Here is a 20,027-nt window from a genome sequence, read left to right on the forward strand (position 1 = left end):
TACACCAGCTCAGATACGTCAAAAACACCATCATACCACTTCAGTCACAAAAAAAGTTCTGTCACAAGTAACAAGAAAAACAGCACAGAGTAATCCAATTTTCTACTGGATTCCAAAATCTTACATCCAGCAGCTTTAAATTTAAAAAATTAGCAAACGCTGCTAGTTATGTGAGCCAGTTAGTTAGCACCTAAGGCATTAGAAGTGTGTCTCTGTCATAACAAATACTGTTCGATTGGCTGAAATCACCAACATGTTTGCTAAAAAGAAAGGCCATGCATTATCACATTACTAATGCTAGCTGGATTGTGTTAAGTCAATTAAAATAAACTAGCTAGACTCACAACAAGGGGCTGGCTAATAATGTATCATTTGTCTACCCCAGTATGTACTTTTAGGCATCATACATCATAAGATATGATTTGGAACGCAGCTAGAGAGTCACGGCGAGGTTGAGAATAAATAAGTAAAGGACTGAGTGAGGCATTGCAGGGGAAGAGGTGAGACTCTAGAGAAAGACAGGAGGAGAGAAACAAGCAGCGAGGTGGATGGTGAAAGCAAAGGAATTAGATTACAGCCTTTAGATTTAACGCAAGATGAACTGATGCACAGCACTAAGAGACAGAGGAGAAGGGATTGGGGGAGCAGAGAGAGAGTGAGGAAAAGAGATGCAGGGAATGAAAGACGAGACATGAGATTGGGGAACTGCAGATGGAAGAATGCAGAAAAAGAGCGAGAGAAAAAAAGATATAGAAAGTGTGTGAGGAAAGAGATGCGACTCGATTAAATTAGGGTCTGACTATAAAAAGATGTAATGGAGGAAGATGAATACGGAGGTGAGGGATTGAAGGAGGCACTGATGTATAGCTCTGAGATGGAGGATAAGGGAACAGAATAAAAGAGAGATAATGAAGAGATGCTAGAGAAAAGAGAAGAAAGAAATGATGAGATGGCAAAAGTTCAGTTTTTTACCCTCTGCATTGCATTCTGCCAATCAGATGACCGTAGACTGGTGTTTCTCACATCTGCTTAGTTTTACTGTACTATATAAAGTAATAGCATTCTTACAAAATATCAGTGTTGTTAAATGTCAGGGTAATGACCAATACTAGTTGTTAGCTTGCTAGTAAGACTAGCCAATGGATGGCTAACACATGCACACACACACACACACACACACTAGTTAGGTTATTTGCACAAAAGCTGGGTAGGTTGCTAGCCTACAGATGCAAATTAAAATAATATGAAGCTTGTTAGGTTATTTGCTAATGCTAGCTAGGTAATTCCTAGTGAGACTGAGTGAGCTAGCTATCTACGTGGGCGACTGATACTCATTAAATTCATATGAATCAAACTGTACCTCGCTAGTCACGTTAAACAAGCTTGCTAGTGAAGTGCAAATTAATACATATTAAAGTCATGTATCACAAGTCATTTGATGCTTGTTGGGTTACTTGCTAGTCAAATCCTTGCTAAGGTATGAGCTACAAGCATTTTTACTTTAGATTTATTAAACTTTATTCATTATCAAACTTAATGAAGTATTGAGAAACGGCCCTGTTAAACTTCTAGATTCCTATGTAGTAAATACTAGCAAGATTGAGCAGGCTAGCTAGCCGACCGATCTGCATTAATATCATATGAAGCTTGTTAGGTTATTTGCTAATGATAGCTAGGTATCTTGAAATGAGGCTGAGTGAGCTAACTAGCTATGTGGACGACTGATACTCATTAAAGTCGTATGAATCAAATCAAATAGTTAAGTGTCAACTGATGCTCATTAGGTTACTTGCTAATGTTAGCCAGATTGCTTGCTAATGATATTGAGAGTCTGATTTTTCACGTTATGATTAAGCAAAACAGATTTACTAACGCAATATGAAATAGCGAATTGCATATCAGAGTGTTAGCCAAAAAAATGTTTGATAGGGTTCGATAATGTTTACTTGATTTCCACTGAGACAACTACGAATAAAAATAATAATCAGCAAAAAAGGTGGCAAAGCCAAGAGAAAGAGATGCTAGTAACAAAAGAAAAAGAATGATAAAGGGTATTGCAGATGACAAGAGAGAAAGTGGAGAGAAAGATGGAGTATAGAAGCAGAGTATTAGAGGGAACTAGATTACATTTGAGTCTTTAGATTAAAAGACAAAAACAATGCCAAAGAAGAAGAATAGAAGGGTGAAAGCAGGATTAATGCAAAGGATTAATCGTGTTTTTAATGAAAAGAGAAGAAAGGAGCAAAGAGCCTATGAGAATGAAGTAATGATGCTAAAGAAAGGAGGATGAGACTAATGGTGTCACTGTGTTTACTAGAAGATTCCACATGAACTGCTCATTCGCTCATTCATGTCTTCTCAAGCGTATGTGTAAATGTAATTACAGCATAATTTTATTGTCAAGAAAAGATCTAGCGAGCTAGGACGGAGACGCTAAGTCTTGCATACAGAAATGTGAAGGTACAGTGTCAGTGAAAACAATACGAAACTGAGGGGAACATCAATATTTTCCTCAGATATTTTTGTAAATTACTAAAAAAAGACTTAGCATGTAGATAGCTGCTAATTTTTTAAATGCAGACAATGTAAAGAGAGAAGATAGCAACAACAGGACAAATGTATCAGGAATATCGACATGTACCTTAGCTGTGTTGGTTAATTATTGAGAAAAGACTTAGCTAGCTGCCTAAATCTATTATACAAAAAATGTACAAGCGCAGTGTTATGAAACCTAGACATAACCACTGGAAATGTCAACATTTACCCCAGATGTGTTAGGTGGACTTACCTAGCTAGTACAATAAAATAAAAATTTTAAAAAATCATTATTTTCATCAGATGTGTTGGTAAATTACTAAGAACAGACTTACATGCAAGCCATAATGTCAATGAAAAGGTGCAATGGAAGACTCTTCGCTGTTCTTTAACAGGAAATGAGGGTAACGCTTTAGCTAGCTAATACATAGCTGTTCTTTAATACAGACAATGTGAAGACATGCTGAACGTGAAAATGAGACAAAACCGTCAGGAACATTAACATTTTCCTCAGATGTGTCGGGAAATTACTACGAAAAGACTCATACAATGTATGTAGTAACTCTTAGCATAGACTTTAGCAAGTCTAAGAAATGACTAAGAAAAGACTACACCTTTGCTTTGTCCTCCATGCTAGCTAAGCCTTTTCTCAAAACTTTACAAACACATAAAATTGTTGATATTGCTGAGAAGTTTTTTTTTTTGTTTCTGCTGTCTGAAACAAGTCCGTACTACATGATTAGCGGCTATGTACTAGCTATCTAAGTCTTTTCTGGATTTACCAAAATATCTGAGGTAAATGTTGATGTGCCCAATGATCTTGTCTTGTTAACATTATAACTGTGCCTTTACATTGTCTGTATAAAAGACTTAGTGGCTATCTACTAGCTAGCTAGGTTTTTTTAAAGTAATTTACAAACAAATCTGAGGAAAATGTTGCTATTCCTAAGAATTTTTTCTTGTTTTTGCTGTGAGAAATAAGTTCATATTAAAGAATTAGCACCTGTGTACTAGCTAGCTGAGTCTTTTATTGATTTACCAAAATATCTGTTGATGTTCCCAATGATCTTGTCTTGTTAACATTATAACTGCTCCTTTACATTGTGTGTATGAAAGACTTAGCGGCTATCTACTAGCTAGCTAGGTTTTTTCTAAGTAAATTACAAACATATCTGAGGAAAATGTTGCTATTCCTGAGAATTTCTTTCTTGTTTCTGCTGTGAGAAACAAGTCCATATTAAAGACTTAGCATCTGTGTACTAGCTATCCAAGTCTTGATTTACCAACATATCTGAGGTAATTGTTGATGTTCCCAGTGGTTTTGTCTTGGTTCCATTACCACTGCTCGTCATTTCTCAGTAATTAACAATACATCTGAGGTAAATGGTAATATTCCAGATAGTTTTGTAATGTTTTCACTGCCACTGTGCTTGCATGGTTTCATATACTATGTAAGTTTAAGTTTATTTAAGTCTTTTCTTAATTTACCCAAAGATCTGAGGTAAATGCTGATATTCCCTATAATTTGGTCTTGGCTCCATTAACACTGCTCCTTTGTCTGTAGGAAAGACTTAGCAGCTACCTGCTAGTTACATCTTTTCTCAGTAATTTACCAAAACATCTGAGGTAAATGTTAATGTTCCCAATGGTTTTTGTCATCTTTTCATTATCACTCTGCTGTTACACTGTCCATATAAAAGACTTAACAGCTATGTACTAGCTAGCTAAACGACTAGCCTCAGTCAGTAGCATCTATAGTTTCCAGTTGCCTAGCAACAGTGTCCTAATAAGTTGAGCCACAAGCGAGTGTATCACTTATTTGCCTTCCATTTGTGAGCCCTGCAGTGAATTGTGGGATGCGGGTATGTGAAGAGATGGAGCATTGGAGTGAATTTCGATCCCACACTGCAGGAGAGGAATGAAAGCGGGCTGCTGTTCATCAGATGCTGCTTTAATTATGGATTCTTTAATTAGTGTATCTCACCGCCGACTTGCTTGGAAGTATGCCCGTTTGTTCATCTCGCCTTAACCCTCACTTTCTCTTTCTTTCTGTCTCTCTTTGTTTCTACTTCTTCTTCGTGCCTTGACAGCTTATATGCACGTAGCATATCAAAGCAGGTTCTGCTGCCGTAACCCTTAACGAAGAATTATTTTTCTGAAAGAGAGAAAGCAACTCATGCATACAGACTTACAGGAAAAGATGGAAAAAGATAGATGATGAAATGCAGAAAAAAATGTGATATCTAACTCTATTATAGATATGCTTCTTTTTGCTATTCTGTGGTTCGAAAGCCAGGAGTGTGTCAGAACAAGTGTGTGTGTATGTGTGTGTGAGAGACATCACACTCCCTGAAGGAATTACACATCCGTAGAGTCGGATCAGCGGGACAGACACATGTCAGCGGCGCTGGAATTCAATCTCGCGCCATGTTTACTGGAGCAGCGTTTGAGGAAAAAAGTGTGTGTGGAGGAGGAGAGCAAGTGGCAGCAGAAAGAGGAGCTGAATTTAAATCCAGTGTGTGTGTGTGTGTGTGTGTGTGTGTGTGTGTGTGTGTGTGTGTGGTCCTCACTGCAGAACACCGCAAGATGCTACATAAATGAATGAGAGGCGGAGAGAGAGAAAGTTAGACCACACTGCTGTATGCAAACAGACTGACAGAAAGAGAGAGAGAGTGTGTGTGTGTGTGCGTGTGTGTGTGTTTCCATAGTGGCCTATACTCCCAGGATAGGAGTCTCTCCTCAGAGCTAATATCCAATGCCAGCGTCCAATTCATTAAATTGTTGTTTATAAGGCCTGGTTTACAATCTGAGCCTCAGAGATGTGGCATTAAAACCAGGCACTAAACGCTAAGGGCTGAAGAATTGCTTTTTCATTGATGTGTTATAGGCAGTTATAAATCTTGCTACGTCGTTTAGTGTTTACATTATGATAAATGGAAAACGTTCAAGTTTTCGCATTGTTTATCATCTCAAACATTGACCAGGGTTTTTGTAATAAGGGTTACAAATGAAAGGCCAAAATCGTGTATAAAATAGACAGCACATCCATTACTATACTAGCATTCGCTACCTAGTTTAGCTAGAGCTACCCACTAGTAAGGATAATTGAGAAAAAAAGAGTTAATTAAAGGTGACTTTGTAATTTACCAAGCATTTGAGAAAAATTATGATTTTACAGATAGTTTTGTTTAGTTTTCACTGTCACTGTTCCTTTTGTCTATATAGAAGGGTATAGACAATATAGAACCTAGCGCCTATGTACTAGCTAGCTAAGTCTTTACCTAGTGATTTATCAACACATCTGAGGAAAATCTTTATATTCCCAATGGTTTTGTCTTGTTTCCATTGTCACATGTCTTGTTCTCAGTAATATACCAATAATCTGAGGAAAATGTTGATTTTCTTGACAGTTTTGTGTTGTTTCTACTGTCACAGAGCCTTTGCTTGTCTATATAGAATACCTAGCAGCTATGTAGTAGCTAGCTAAGTCTTTTCTTAGTAATTTGTCAACACATCTAAGGAAAATGTTGATTTTACCAACAGTTTTGTTTTGTTTTTACTGTCACTGTATACTCACTTGTCTATATAGAACATTTAGCAGCTATGTACTAGCTAGCTAAGTCTTAGCAATTTAGCAGCATATCTGAGGAAGATTTTGATTTTGCAGAGTTTTGTATTGTTTCCACTCTCACTCTGTCTTTATATTGTTTACTTAGAATACTTAGCGACTATATAAAATATTTAGCGGCTTATTAATAGCTAGCTGAGTCTTTTATTAGTAATTTATCAGCACATCTGAGGAAAATGTTGATGTTCTTAACAGTTGTGTCTCCTTTCTGCTATCACTGCGCCTTTGTTTGTCTATATAGTATAGCTAGCAGCTGTGTACCAGTTAGCTAAGATTTTTTTTGTAGTAATTTATCAACAAAAAGAAGGAAACAGTAATTTTACCAAGACTTTCATTGTCATTTGTCTCATTTTCATTGTCATTCTGCCTTTACATGTTTGTATAAAAGACTGAATGGCTAAGTACTGGCTAAGTACTGGCTATCTAGTGTTTTATTCAACATTTAATTTCCTCAGTACACTTGAAGAAAATTTTTATATTGCTGGCAGTTATGTGCCTTTGTATTGCTCATTTAAAAGACACAAAAGCGGCATACTAGCTAGGTAAGTAATAAAAAAATAAAAAGGTAATTTTTTTTTTTTAATGACTGACGGAGAGAACCCACTATTTTTTAAACACATGCTACATTTTTTTTTTTTTTTTAGATTTGACCAAAGAAGATTTAATAAATTGATAAAATCTAAGAATGACTAACTTTCTAAGATTTTCTGCAGGCCACAGTTTGAGAACTGCCACTCTAGCAGACATATCCAGAAACACTACAAATTATTCATCATGATAGCTAACATGTTAACATGTTGTGAAGTTAATCGGTTCGCTAAGATGTAACATGTAAGCTCACCTTATTTAGCTATAATGGCTACCCCCTCAGACTAATGAGCTAGCAGTAAGCCTAAACTTTCTAAAGCGATACAAAACTAGCAAGTGAGAACTGAGAGCTTTAAAAACTTTTACTGAAGGTTTATGACAGATAGAAATGTGAAATAAAAAAGGGTTATTTGGGGAAAATTGCTACAAATTTTATGGACCCATTAAATATTTATTTTGAAGGTTTAGGATTTTTTTTTTTTCTTTTTCTTCTCTCATCTCACTCTCAAGTTGAGTTTTAAAAGTTTTTCTGATCCTGATGTAGTAGCATTTTAAAGCTATCCTATATGTATAATGACAAATGTGATACAATGTTGGTTTATGAGAAGCCCTTGTCTGGCAGACTTTTTGATGACACCATCATCATCATGAGGGGTCCTACATGATTTCCATGGTGTTACACTAATTTTAACTATTCATATAAGTTAAATAGTGCAAAGTCATGTTTATTTGTTTATGTTCATTGAACCAAGCTAATTTTTTTGTTTGTTTTTGCTGGGAGGATAACGGAAACCATTTAGTTGTGTCCCAGCTGTTTTCCGTTGTGCTCCTTGAAATAAACCTCGTCGTTTCCCAGATCATGGAACAGGATGAGGAAAAGGAAACAGGACATGGTATTTTTAGGGGGGGAGCAAAATTTGGCTGGATATTATAGTTACACGATAGCCTCATTGTTCGATGGCCATGACATCACTCCTTTTTCACATTACCACCAAGTCCACAGGAAATGATGCAATAAGAGAACAAGGAGACCTTGCATGCTAGAGGAAAAGAAAGCTCACTTTCAAAAGAATAGAGAATAAACTGAATAGTCAGGAAATCAAAACATTTCTGCTGATTTGCGCTCTCGATGCCAGTCCTTGCTATGGAATCGAGTAATGTCGGTTTTATTGCAGGATGCACTGAGCGAACTCGAAGACAGAGAGCGGCAGAGCGAGAAGGACATCCTTAATTTCCAACAGCGTTCATGAGGGAGCTCTCAAAGACGCACTGTTAATAAGCTGAGGGAATACCAGCGCATTTCAGTGTGTGTGTGTGTGTGTGGAGTCCATCAAAAAAAAAAAAAGAAAAAAGCTGAGAGCCCTTCAGTCATCCCATGAAAGCAGCGAAGCACTGAGCGCTACAAACAGGAGGCAGAGCTGCTCCATAATAAGGTTATGCTTTAAAGTGGAAAGTGAAGGATTAACCGGAACAATGGTTTGCTGACAAAGAGACTTCCAGCTCACACACATCACAAAGGGAGAAGACACTTTTCCTAACAAGCTTCTGAACATGAAACCCGTCATGTTGACCATCACACCCATATGTCCTTCTTCCCCAAACTGATGCCACAATGTTTAAAGCACATGATTGTATAGAATGTCTCTGTATGCTGTAGCATTACAATTTCCCTTCACTGGAACTAAGAGGCCCAAACCTGTTCCAGCATGACAATGCCCCTGTGCACAAAGCGAGCTCCATGAAGACATGGTGTGTGAAGGTTGGAGTGGAAGAACTCGAGTGTCCTGCACCCCAGACCTCCTCATCCAACATCAGCGCCTGACCTCACTAATGCTCTTGTAGCTGAATGAACACAAATCCCCACAGCCACGCCCCAAAATCTAGTGGAAAGCCTTCCCAGAAGAGTGGAGCTTATTATAACAGCAAAGAGGGAATAAATCTGGAATGAGATGTTCAACAAGCACATATGAGCGTGATGGTCAGGTGTCCACATACTTTTGGCCGTATAGTGTAGTTTACTAAAATTATAGTATAGCTGCTGTAATGTAAGTGAGAACAGGAACTAACTTGTTTAACAGATGTTCCATGACATTAAATGTACCTATAAATGGATAAAAAGTAGGATGTCTTATTCTTTAGTAAAGAACAATAGTAATAAATGTGGTATAAGATGAGTAAAACACTATAGGATGTTCAGTTATAGGAAAATATTCAGTTTTGCTGGTGGTAACAGTAACTCTGTTTCGTCACACCATTCCTTTGTTGATTATTTTCTTATAAAAGCACGCCCCCAAGTGTTAGGTACCCAAGATACTACTATGGGTTTACTCTGTGTAGTTGCCATACGCAATCGCTACCTTATCTGCATGTGGAACCCGACACCTCATCTCATTATCCTCAGTGGGATTTTCAATTATCCCCCAGGATCAATTTGTTAATTACACACTATTTGCTAAAAGGCCATAGATCTATGTAATTTCTCACTAAAGAACATCCAACGTTTTGCTAATGACCCTAATATGTGAGTATTTTTCAGATCTATCTACCAGCGATGTCATCTCATTAGCCTTTATGACTTTTTTAAACATTTTTTCTGATGATTTGGATCGTCCCTCAGAGTCTAGCGTTCTGGATTGGAGTCGATTCCTTTGATGAAACTTTATTCACAATAACTTAATGAAAGAAGGACTACAGAACTCCTGATGGAGCAACCTGGTCTGACCCGATCATGTGAGGAAATTCAGAATGAGGAAGAAGTACAGGAATGATCGGGAGAAGTAATGAAGAGAAGGAAGTGAGTGAGGGACTTGCGTCGCTTTTCTACCGGCTGGTCTTGTATGCTACACAGGTTGTATATGAAACGTATGTTATTAAAAGTATATTATATCTGCCCTAAAAACTAATAACATCAACAATCATCACAAAACAGCAACGAGCTCCAAAACAAAGCAACAACTGAAAAGCGTATCTAAGTAGAGCTTGCTAGCCTACTGTTACGTTCATTTTTATGTTACACCAGGTTCATTTTTGTTTCACAAAATAACGAATAGTAAACAGTGCCACAAAATAAAACTGTAGTTAGCATATTCAATAACATTTATTTTTGTTAGAGTGTTATATGTAGAGGAATGAGTAATATTTACTTAAAATTTAGTAATATTTAGAGAAAATAAAAGCTGATCGTGTATCCATCGATAGCCTTGAAGGCGACCACGGGCTGCAATCTCTCCAAAAAGAAAAGAATAACTTTACCAAATCCTCCATGTCCCTCATTATAGCACACAAACTTTATATGTGCCTTTTTTTCTCAAAATGTCACTTTATTCTTGAAATCTTGCAGTTTTTTTCTCCTAATATTATCTTCTTCTCACAGTACATATTACAACCTTATTCTCAAAACACTGTGACTTTTTTTTTTCGAAATATTACTACTTTATTCTCAAAATAGTATGAATTTGTTCTCAAGATTTTATGACTATATTTTTGAAATCTTCTATTTTTTTTTTTAAACAGTGGCCCTAAATCGAAGTCGTAGCTGTAAAAGCCTGTTGTGTCATTTTGTCATTGCACTGTCATTTCAAAGGGAAAAAAATAGTTTTAACATCATGAATTTGATTGAAAACAAGTTCCTTAATTGTCACTAAGTGGTTCGGGATGAAAGAATTCTTGAAAAGTGTTAGAAGAAGAGGAAGAAGAAGAAGAAGAATGAGTAAATACAGTGCTCACCTTGTAAGAACTGTATTTACACATTATTAGCTAAAACCAAATAACGTATTCTTTCCTGCCCTGAGAACTTTTTCTTGTTTATCAGAGCTTTATTATCTCGCTGTAGCTTAGAGAACAAGCCAGGATGCAGTTGTGCTTTATAATAAGGTTACACCAAGTAGAAAATGAAGGATGAAGCGGAACAACGGTTTGCTGACAAAGACAAACATTCTCCCAGACATCACGGCCTACAGAGAGAGAAACCTCCCGTAACCATCTCAGCGCTGTTTACTGCAGGTGTGAGAAATGAAATTCCACTCACCTGCACCTTATTATGTCTTATTCTGAGAAACACAGAACCCAATACCAGATACTCTGGATATTCAGCCAAACCTAAAACCTTAGGGCTCTCTGTGGCATTAAAACACTGCAGTCATCTCATTAGATCCAGATGGAGTTTCAATCAGTCCTCGTCTGAGGAGCCATCTCTCACTGCTTCATCCCGTCTGTACCAGTTCCAAGGCATTATATAACACCGACTGCTACAGAGTTCACTTCAAGTGCTCAAAGTTTAAGCATTTAAAGTTTAAGGTGAGTAATTTTCAGTGACAGGTGAAGTGTCATCAAGCGCGCTAGTTTAACTAGCTAGTTTTATATCAACCTACAGACCAGGGAATAAAATATTTCATCAAGAAAATAATGTTGCTAATGTGACTAAATAAATTAAAACTGTGACTTCGACAGCCATGCCTTTGTGAGCATATCAGGCTGTATTCAGAATTCAGTTATGCGTAAATAATGAGGAATTAATATTGTGCATGTCGATATTCAGACCTCAGTGATGACAATATCTTAATCTGAGACATTTTTAAAGTTATGCATTAACTCAAAGTGAGTAAATGAGTGCAGATTATTCTTCAAACTGTAGGCACGTTTTCTTTACAGAAGAATACGTCGAATTAACGAAAAACGCTGACAAATCGTGATAAAATATTCTATCCCACGCATTCATTACGATTTCATGACCTCGACTTAGTGTCTTGTGGCTTTATTAAATCGTGTGTACAGGATAACTGTCAGCACACAATATATAAAAATTAAGAAAATGCAAATAATATGTGCTGGATCAAGTGCTATTTTATAAGCTGCTGAATAATAAAGCCATATTGTTAAATTAAACCCGAATTTCAGAGAATCCTGTGATAATTACAACTATTTATGCAGCGTATCATATGTATGATATACTAGACTCTAGATTTATTTCATCATATTAGTCTTTTTTTTTTTTAGTTATAAATTGTCTCTTGCTTTTATGTCACATTGTATTAAAAAAACATTGTTTCCTTCTTCAGTCTGCAATTCATTTTCTACCCCTGATTTTTTTCAGGTTTAAAGGCTTGGGTTTAAACCCAGTCTCAAACATTTCTACACAAGAAGAAGGTGGCAACCTCAGAGGCGTGAACTACATGCAGGTCATTTGTATGGGAAGCTCAGAAAATCTCATTTAAATACGTGGATTGACAAAATCTGAAATCAATCATTTTTCCCCAGATAAATATTGATTTATTTTTTTAGTTTTTGGACCTAATTTGCCAACTCTAAATACAGCCTATAGTTCCTCACACATCTCAATCATCTTTGTATTCCCTTGTTGCATTTCATCATAGATTTTGGGTACAAACATGAATTTAGTGTTTGTTGGCGTTTTATCTCTGCCATGGAGAAAAGTTTGGAGATAAATGTTTTTTTTGTGCGTCAACAAAATGAACACTGGCAATGATCTGATCTCATCCATCTCAGTGGTTAAGGCTCTGGGTTACTAATCAGAAGGTCAGTGGTTCAAGCCCCAGCAAGGCCCTTAACCCTTTCTGCTCAGGGGCGCTGTATCATGACTGACGCTGCACTCTGACACCAGCTTCCTAACAAGCTGGGATATGCAAAGAAAAAGAATTTCACTGTGCTGTAATATATATATGTGACAAATAAAGGCTTTTTCTTCTTCTAAAATATTCTCCAATATGCAAATAATCTTGCTAGCTAAATGGGAGATGAGTCAGCAGTCATCATGGCAGGAATCACATAATTAATTCAATAATTTAATATTTTCTTGTATGAGTTGTAACAATACACACTGTCACAAAGCAGCTACAGAAATCTGGATGTAGATTTAGATTCCTAATGAGCAAGACAGAGGCGACAGTGGAAAGGAAAAACTCCCCAAGACAACATTACTCACAATATTGTTTATCATACTGTCTGAGCTTACCTTTCTTTCCTGAGGAAAGACTTTTTAATTGTATTTTAGGCAAACACCATTTTGATGAGACAAAAAAATAATTTTTTTCATGTTTTATTTTTAGCTTATTAAAAAGAGCATTAGGCAAGATTTGTCAGTCTGTAATGGTTAAATAGGTGGAGGTGCTTTTTTTTTTTTTTTTTTTATTTCCTTGAGTCCACCCTCCATTCCCACCCATGCACAAAAAAACTCCCCAGAACCTAAGATGGTTCAACCAGACTTAGCATTCTGTCTAGATTGAGCACTTTTAAGCGTACTTGCACATTCATCTAACACTATTAACACGCAAAATTCAGCTCATACTGATTTACGAGAACGGTTCGAGAGTGCCTTCACTGTCCTGGTTTTGTTTATGATGATGTTTTGAACTTCTAAGCTCTGATATTAACATCATTAACTTTGTAATCTACACCATTCAGCTGATTGATAGCCAAGTTATACCACAGCGTGGTTGAATGCTCGAATCTGATTGGTCAGAAGGTAAGCATTATTTTCGTATAACAGCACAGGTATTTCTGGCTGTAACATAAACATTAATATTAATGCGCTCATTCTAATATATTTGTTACTATAGTAACAGCTCATATATGGCGGACACTCCACATAATCTAAGACTAATAATAAACAGATTTAAAAATGGGTCGTTGTTTTAACGGAGTAATTCGTATCATTGTTGATATGGTGATGGTTTTTGTTCCTTTATTTAACATTTATGGAAGGAGTCTTTGTCGTAAGCACGTTCAATCTCTGCACCACTTTCCTTTTCCTCCTTTTTTCTCAGTAAAATGACAGGCTGATGGTTTGTGTATGTGTGTGTGTGTGTGGGTGTGTGTGTGAGAAAGAGAGAGGCTGGTTAAGAATGTCTATTTATCGTAGCTATAACGTAAGTAAGAATAAGAACTAACTTGTCTCTCGGATGTTCCACAACTTTAAATCTAACTATAGACTGTTAAAATGTGCAGCATGTCGTTCGTTAATAAATGAAATATTGTAACTGTTGGCAAATCGCTGTGGTATAAGAGGAATAACACACTCCAGACTGTGCTGTTATACAAAAATGATACACACTGTGGGAGTAGCTGCACTCAGCTTCCACTTCGTGTTGAAAAATTGTCGCGTGCTTTTGCTGTCCTGTTTTTCTTTGTAAAAAAACATGCATCTTCTGAGTCGTTAAGTAAAGCCAGGATTGAGACAGACCTGTCCAGGAGCAATGTCACTAATTCTGCGTCCAGCTTCATCCCTTTCTCCAGGAATGATTTACTTAACCAGGGAAAAGCATAGCCAGTGTTTATGCATTTACTGTGTTTCACAGTGTGTTATATTGTTCACGGAGAATTATCTGGCTGTCCTGTGCACTCACTGAATTCAGACTGAGATAGGGGCACAGTGAAGGGGTTATTGGGGAGCGTCTAGAAAATGTCTGACAAGAAGATATTCCAAACACAAAGAACATTTCTGGACTGTAACGCAGTCTTCCAAATGAGTTTTCTCAGCCATGTAATACACTTGTTCCAAGGCGATGGCTTAAAAAATGATTTTTGATCATGTTCTACAGATTTCCCAGGTTATTTGTAGAAGTAAGAATTTTTTTTAAAAAGTGACTACTGCACCTTTAATGATTTTTAGCAGCCTGACACAGTGTTTAATATGGTCCAGTGCTATCCCTTCACTGAAAACGGATGTTAATGGAAGGAGTTAATGGGGCTGTATTATCTCTCCGATAGCCAATTTTCTCATTAAGGGTTGAGTGAGATAACGAGTAATTAACTTAGGACACAACGCAAATGTTTAATAGTGCAAATAATTATCAGCCAAAACACACACACACATACACACACACACAAAACACCCAACAATAATATCAAAATATGACATTGTAAAGTGATTGACACAACAAATTATCAGACATAAATAGTTCTTTGAGCCAAATCAAACATTTTATATCCAATTAATTAAACATCATTCATACAAACACACTCTCTCAAGCTCCACTACAGAGACGGAGCGATAAAGCCGTGTGAATTGTCCGCACAACAATAGTGCTAATGAAAGCACTTGATCCTCTCCTACATGAGTGTCGGTGCACTGCTGTGAGAGGATCGTACACCAGCGCTAATCGCTCGCTAACACACATAACGAGTGAGTGATACGGTTTTGTGAATGGGTAAATACATACACGTTAAATTATTTCGTTACAAAACATAAATATCTTACTTACATCACTTTATTGCAATATTCCACTAAATGCTAAATATGACATTTAAACGGTTAAAACATGTTACAACTTATGTATAATATCTCAATGCGCTTGACTTAAGAATGTACTATAATTAATAATAATGATCAAATAAACAAAAAGCATTAATAAATTGGATAATAAATAATGATGACTGTGTTACTTCAAAAGCATCGGCCAGTCAGATTTCAGCAGGCACAAAACTTGATCATTATGTTCACCTACTACTAATCACATATAAAAAATAAATATATAAATAAACAACAGTACATTTCAGTCAGGTTTCAGGCCCCATCATAGCACAGAAACTGCGCTAGTAAAAATCACAAATGACTTGTTTTTAGCCTCGGACCAAGGCTGCATCTCAATATTAGTCTTGATCTTAGTGCTGCATTCGACACTTAGATCACATAGATCATAACATTCTCGTAGATCGCTTACAAAATCACATAGGTACTCAGGGACAGGCATTAAAATGGTTTAGATCCTACCTGTCTGATCGATACCATTTTGTAGATTTAAATGGAGAACTATCCAGTGTAATGCCAGTGAAATATGGGGTTCCACAAGGATCAGTTTTAGGACCTCTGCTGTTCTCAGTTTGCATGCTTCCCTTGGGTAACATCATTAGAAGACATGGGACTGTTTCCATTGTTTTGCTGACGATACCCAGTTATACATCTCATCAAAACCAGATGAAATAAATAAATTGTCTAGAGTAACTGAGTGTGTTAAAGATATAAAAGATTGGATGACTGATCATTTTCTGTTATTAAATCCTGATAAGACAGAGATATTACTTATTGGTCCAAAAACCAGTACACAAAAGCTCTCTCAATTCAACTTGCATTTAGAAGGATGTTCTATCACTACTAGCTCAACAGTGAAAGACCTGGGCGTAATATTAGACAACAGCTTGTCTTTTGAAAATCAGATTTCCAATATTACTAAAACAGCCTTCTTCCACCTTAGAAACATTGTCAACATAGAACATTTTATCTGTATCTGATGCAGAAAAGCTAGTTCATACATTCATGACCTCCAGACTGGACTATTGTAATGCATTGCTAGGTGGTTGTCCTGCATCTTCAATAAACAAGCTACAGTTAGTCCAGAATGCAGCCGCCAGAGTTCTTACTAGGTCAAGAAAAGATGATCACATAACCCCAATATTATCATCCCTGCACTGGCTACCTGTTAAGTTTAGAATTGATTATAAATTAGCACTACTTACGTACAAGGCTCTAAATGGTTTAGCTCCCACGTATCTAGCCAGTCTTCTAACACGTCACAATCCACCACGCTCCTTAAGATCTCAAAACTCCAGACTTCTGGTAGTTCCCAGACTATCAAAGTCTACAAAAGGGGGTAGAGCGTTTTCGTATTTAGCTCCTAAACTTTGGAATAGCCTTCCTGACAGTGTTCGGGGCTCAGACACAGTCTCCCAGTTCAAACGTAGATTAAAGACATATATCTTTAGCCAGGCATACACTTAACACACACCATAACCTTGTACTTCAGTACATCTGATTAATTGCACATTATGATTTAGTGCTTACTAATATTTAAACAGCAGCTACGCTAATTCCTTTCCACTTGTTTCCCTTCTTCTACCCATCCCGAGGCACATAGAGATTGTGCCAGCTCCAGTAGACAAGGCCAACCCTACGAGGATCCTGAGGCATCCAGAGATGGACCTGCTCCAGCTGGTTTCTGCCTCGTGAGGATTTGGGTGTTCAAAGCAACGCTGCCAACCCTATGTGGACTTTGAGGAAGACAACAACTTCCAAATTAATATACACATAAAATTCTACTTGACTATACATAAATGCAGAAAGGACTTTGTTCATATCACACTCTCCAGTGTCACCCAAATGAGGATGGGTTCCCTTTTGAGTCTGGTTCCTCTCAAGGTTTCTTCCTCATATCATCTAAGGGAGTTTTTCCTTGCCACAGTCGCCTCAGTCGCCTCAGGCTTGCTCACTAGGGATAATTTTGTCTAACATCTAGGACTGTTTGCATGTTTTTGTTTCTGTTTGCATGTTTTTTGTTTCTTATGTTCTGTAAAGCTGCTTTGAGACAAAGTTCATTGTTAAAAGCGTTATACAAATAAAATTGAATTGAATTGAATTAACCCCAGGTTAAATTAATTCTGGTTTCTGATTGGTCAGAAGGGGTTGATTAATTTTCTTTATACAACAATTAGTTCTGGTCCACTAATCTGATTGGTCGAGTGGTGTAACAAGAGTGCTCACTTCCTAGTTCCAAACCGTTACTACAGTAGAGTTAGCGACATCATCAGTGGACATTTGATGTAAAACATGAAAGCTCATCATATAAAAATAAAAAGGAAGAAGAGAAGACAATTTCCTGGAAACACCTGTAACGGGAATGTGCAACGGGAATGTCAGCTAGCCAGCTAGTTGACGTGCTATAAAGCAAGTGTGGCTTCTTCGGGATCTATTTCTGTTAGCAGAGCGAAAAATAAACAGAACATTTGGCCATATTGTGTTTGACATGTCGCTTACTTGACATTAATTTCTTGTTTGTAGAACTGTTGTATAAAATCAACATCACACGAGTAAGAGTGCTGTTATACTGAATAACGGCATGGCTGTGATTAGCTACGGCATTCAGCGTGCGGCCGAATCACAGCCGTGCCAATATTCAGTATAACTGCACTCTTACTCGAGTGATATCGCTTAATCATATCACAGTGTGGTTGAATTCTCCATTCTGATTGGCCAGCACAACTCGGACAGTAGTTCCAGCTGTAACATGAATGACACATTTATATTAATGCACTCGTTTGAATACATTATCGTTTCTATAGTAACAGCTCACATGCAGGGACGTGTATAGTGGATAAACAGATTTTTTTAAAAAATCATGTAATCATTAATGTGGTGAAGGTTTTTTTTTAGGAGATGTTTATTTAACATTTATGGAAGGAGTCTTGAGTGTCAGCACTTTGTAACAGTTATGGTGCTTTGTAATGTTTTAAAGGGCAGAGGAGTTTACGCGGTCTGGCTTTTCAGTGAAATGGCAGGCTGTGGTTTTTTTTGAGAGACAGAGAGAGAGAGAGAGAGATGCTGGTGAGGGAATGACTGTTTATCGTGGCTATTACATAAGTGAGAACAGGAACTAATTTGTCTCTCAGATGTTCCTTTAAACGAAATCTAACTATTCTAACTACAGTTAAATGCATGATGATAAATAATGTAAACGTTTGTAATCAATAGCAAATTGCTGTAGTATAAGAGGAATAAGATGCTCCAGACCGTGTGGGTATATGTAAATAATCTTCGGGTCGGCGTCACACCACCCTGGCGTGGGTAGTTTACGTATAACCGCATGGTTTGGAGTGTGTTATTCCTTATATAACAGCAGCTCTAAAGAATCAAATCACAGGTTTATATTAATGCGATATACAACATTATAAAAAAAACATTATGATCAAACATTGATATGATTGTTTATAGCTGCTGTAAAGTAAGTGAAAACTTGTTTCGCGGATGTTCAACAACATTAAATGTAACTATAACTGGATAAAAAGCATTACGTGTTGCTCTTTAAATAATAAGAAGAATAAAACACATCAGGAATACACTTGCTGTTATGAAAGTAGATGAACGTTGATTATTTTCCTATAACAGCACAAATCACTCACTCTCACACCACAACCATTTGTCAACACTAATCATGTTTTATGAATTATACATCAACACATCATGCTTTTTATCCCTTTAGTCAACTTTCTAAGGGGTTTAGACTGAAGAGTGGCTTAACAAACCGACTACATAAGGTAAGAGATGGAGATGTGAAGTGTGTACGATTTCTCACTGACAGTTTGGCCATGGTGACTTTGTCATGTTGGGCTTCGTAGAGCACCATGGATCGGTACTGAGCCGTGAGTCGCTTGTTTCCGCTGTGCACGCAGCAGTTTTCCTCTTCTTCTCTCTCTCTCTCTGTCTCTCTCGCTCTTTCCCTCTCTCACGGTCAATTTCCCTCTCACTAGTGTGGCAGTGAGAGCATTAGCCTTCCTGTGGGGCAGAGGGAAAAGACTGCTATTTAACACGAGGCAGTGAAATGAAAGTGTATCAAAAACAAGCTTTCTGGACAAATCTCACACACACACACTCACACACACACACAATAACAATAACATCTTTTTAAATATAAATTCGATGTTACTTTTGTTCACAACACCATGAAACTAGTACAAAAAGCTCTAAAAAATCCAACAATTAAATTCCTGGGCACGTTACATGATAAGTACAGAGGAATTGAAGAATCTGACCAAGGACATGAGCTAACAAGGTACAAAAAACCATCAGATTTGATTTCAGGCTGTTTTTACACACACGTGTAGCAAATCTGAATACGAAGAATTGACTTTTGAACGTAAGTAAGAGCATAAGAGCTCCACCGCTAGGTGTGGGAGTCATATCTGAGATGGTTTGTTTACGTTTATCTACTAAACCTTAGGTTTTATAGCGAGTCCGCTTGCTGTATGACTCAGATTAATGACAAGAGACAGGTAGAAAGTTGTGATAAAATCATGAACTGTGATAAAATTTTTACAATTATATAAAAATTATGTAAAAAATTATGTAAAAATTGCCAAAAAGCAGCACAGTTTCTGATACAGATTCTGAAGCAGTGGTGTTTAGGGGGCGTTTTCATAATCAGACTCCAGAGCCGCAATGGGATTAGCTTTGGGGTGTGTGCGTGTGCGTGTGTGTGTGTGTGTGTGTGTGTGTGTGTGTGCGTGTGTAGGTGAGTTTTTGACAGGTAATTAAAGCCTACGTTTGTCTGTGAAAATATCACCATACACTGTTGCACGCACATTTACACTTATTATCAGCCTGTACACACTGACTCATACACACGCACACACACACACACACACACACCAGAAGGGAGGCACTTTACATAGACAGATAGACAATAGAGTGTAAACACAAACAGTATACACACACACACACACACACACACTATTCCATAAACATAATCAAAGGCACTGGAGGCTGATTGTA

Source organism: Pangasianodon hypophthalmus, chromosome 24 (assembly GCF_027358585.1).
Source record: "Pangasianodon hypophthalmus isolate fPanHyp1 chromosome 24, fPanHyp1.pri, whole genome shotgun sequence".
NCBI classification, from domain to species: Eukaryota; Metazoa; Chordata; class Actinopteri; order Siluriformes; family Pangasiidae; genus Pangasianodon; species Pangasianodon hypophthalmus.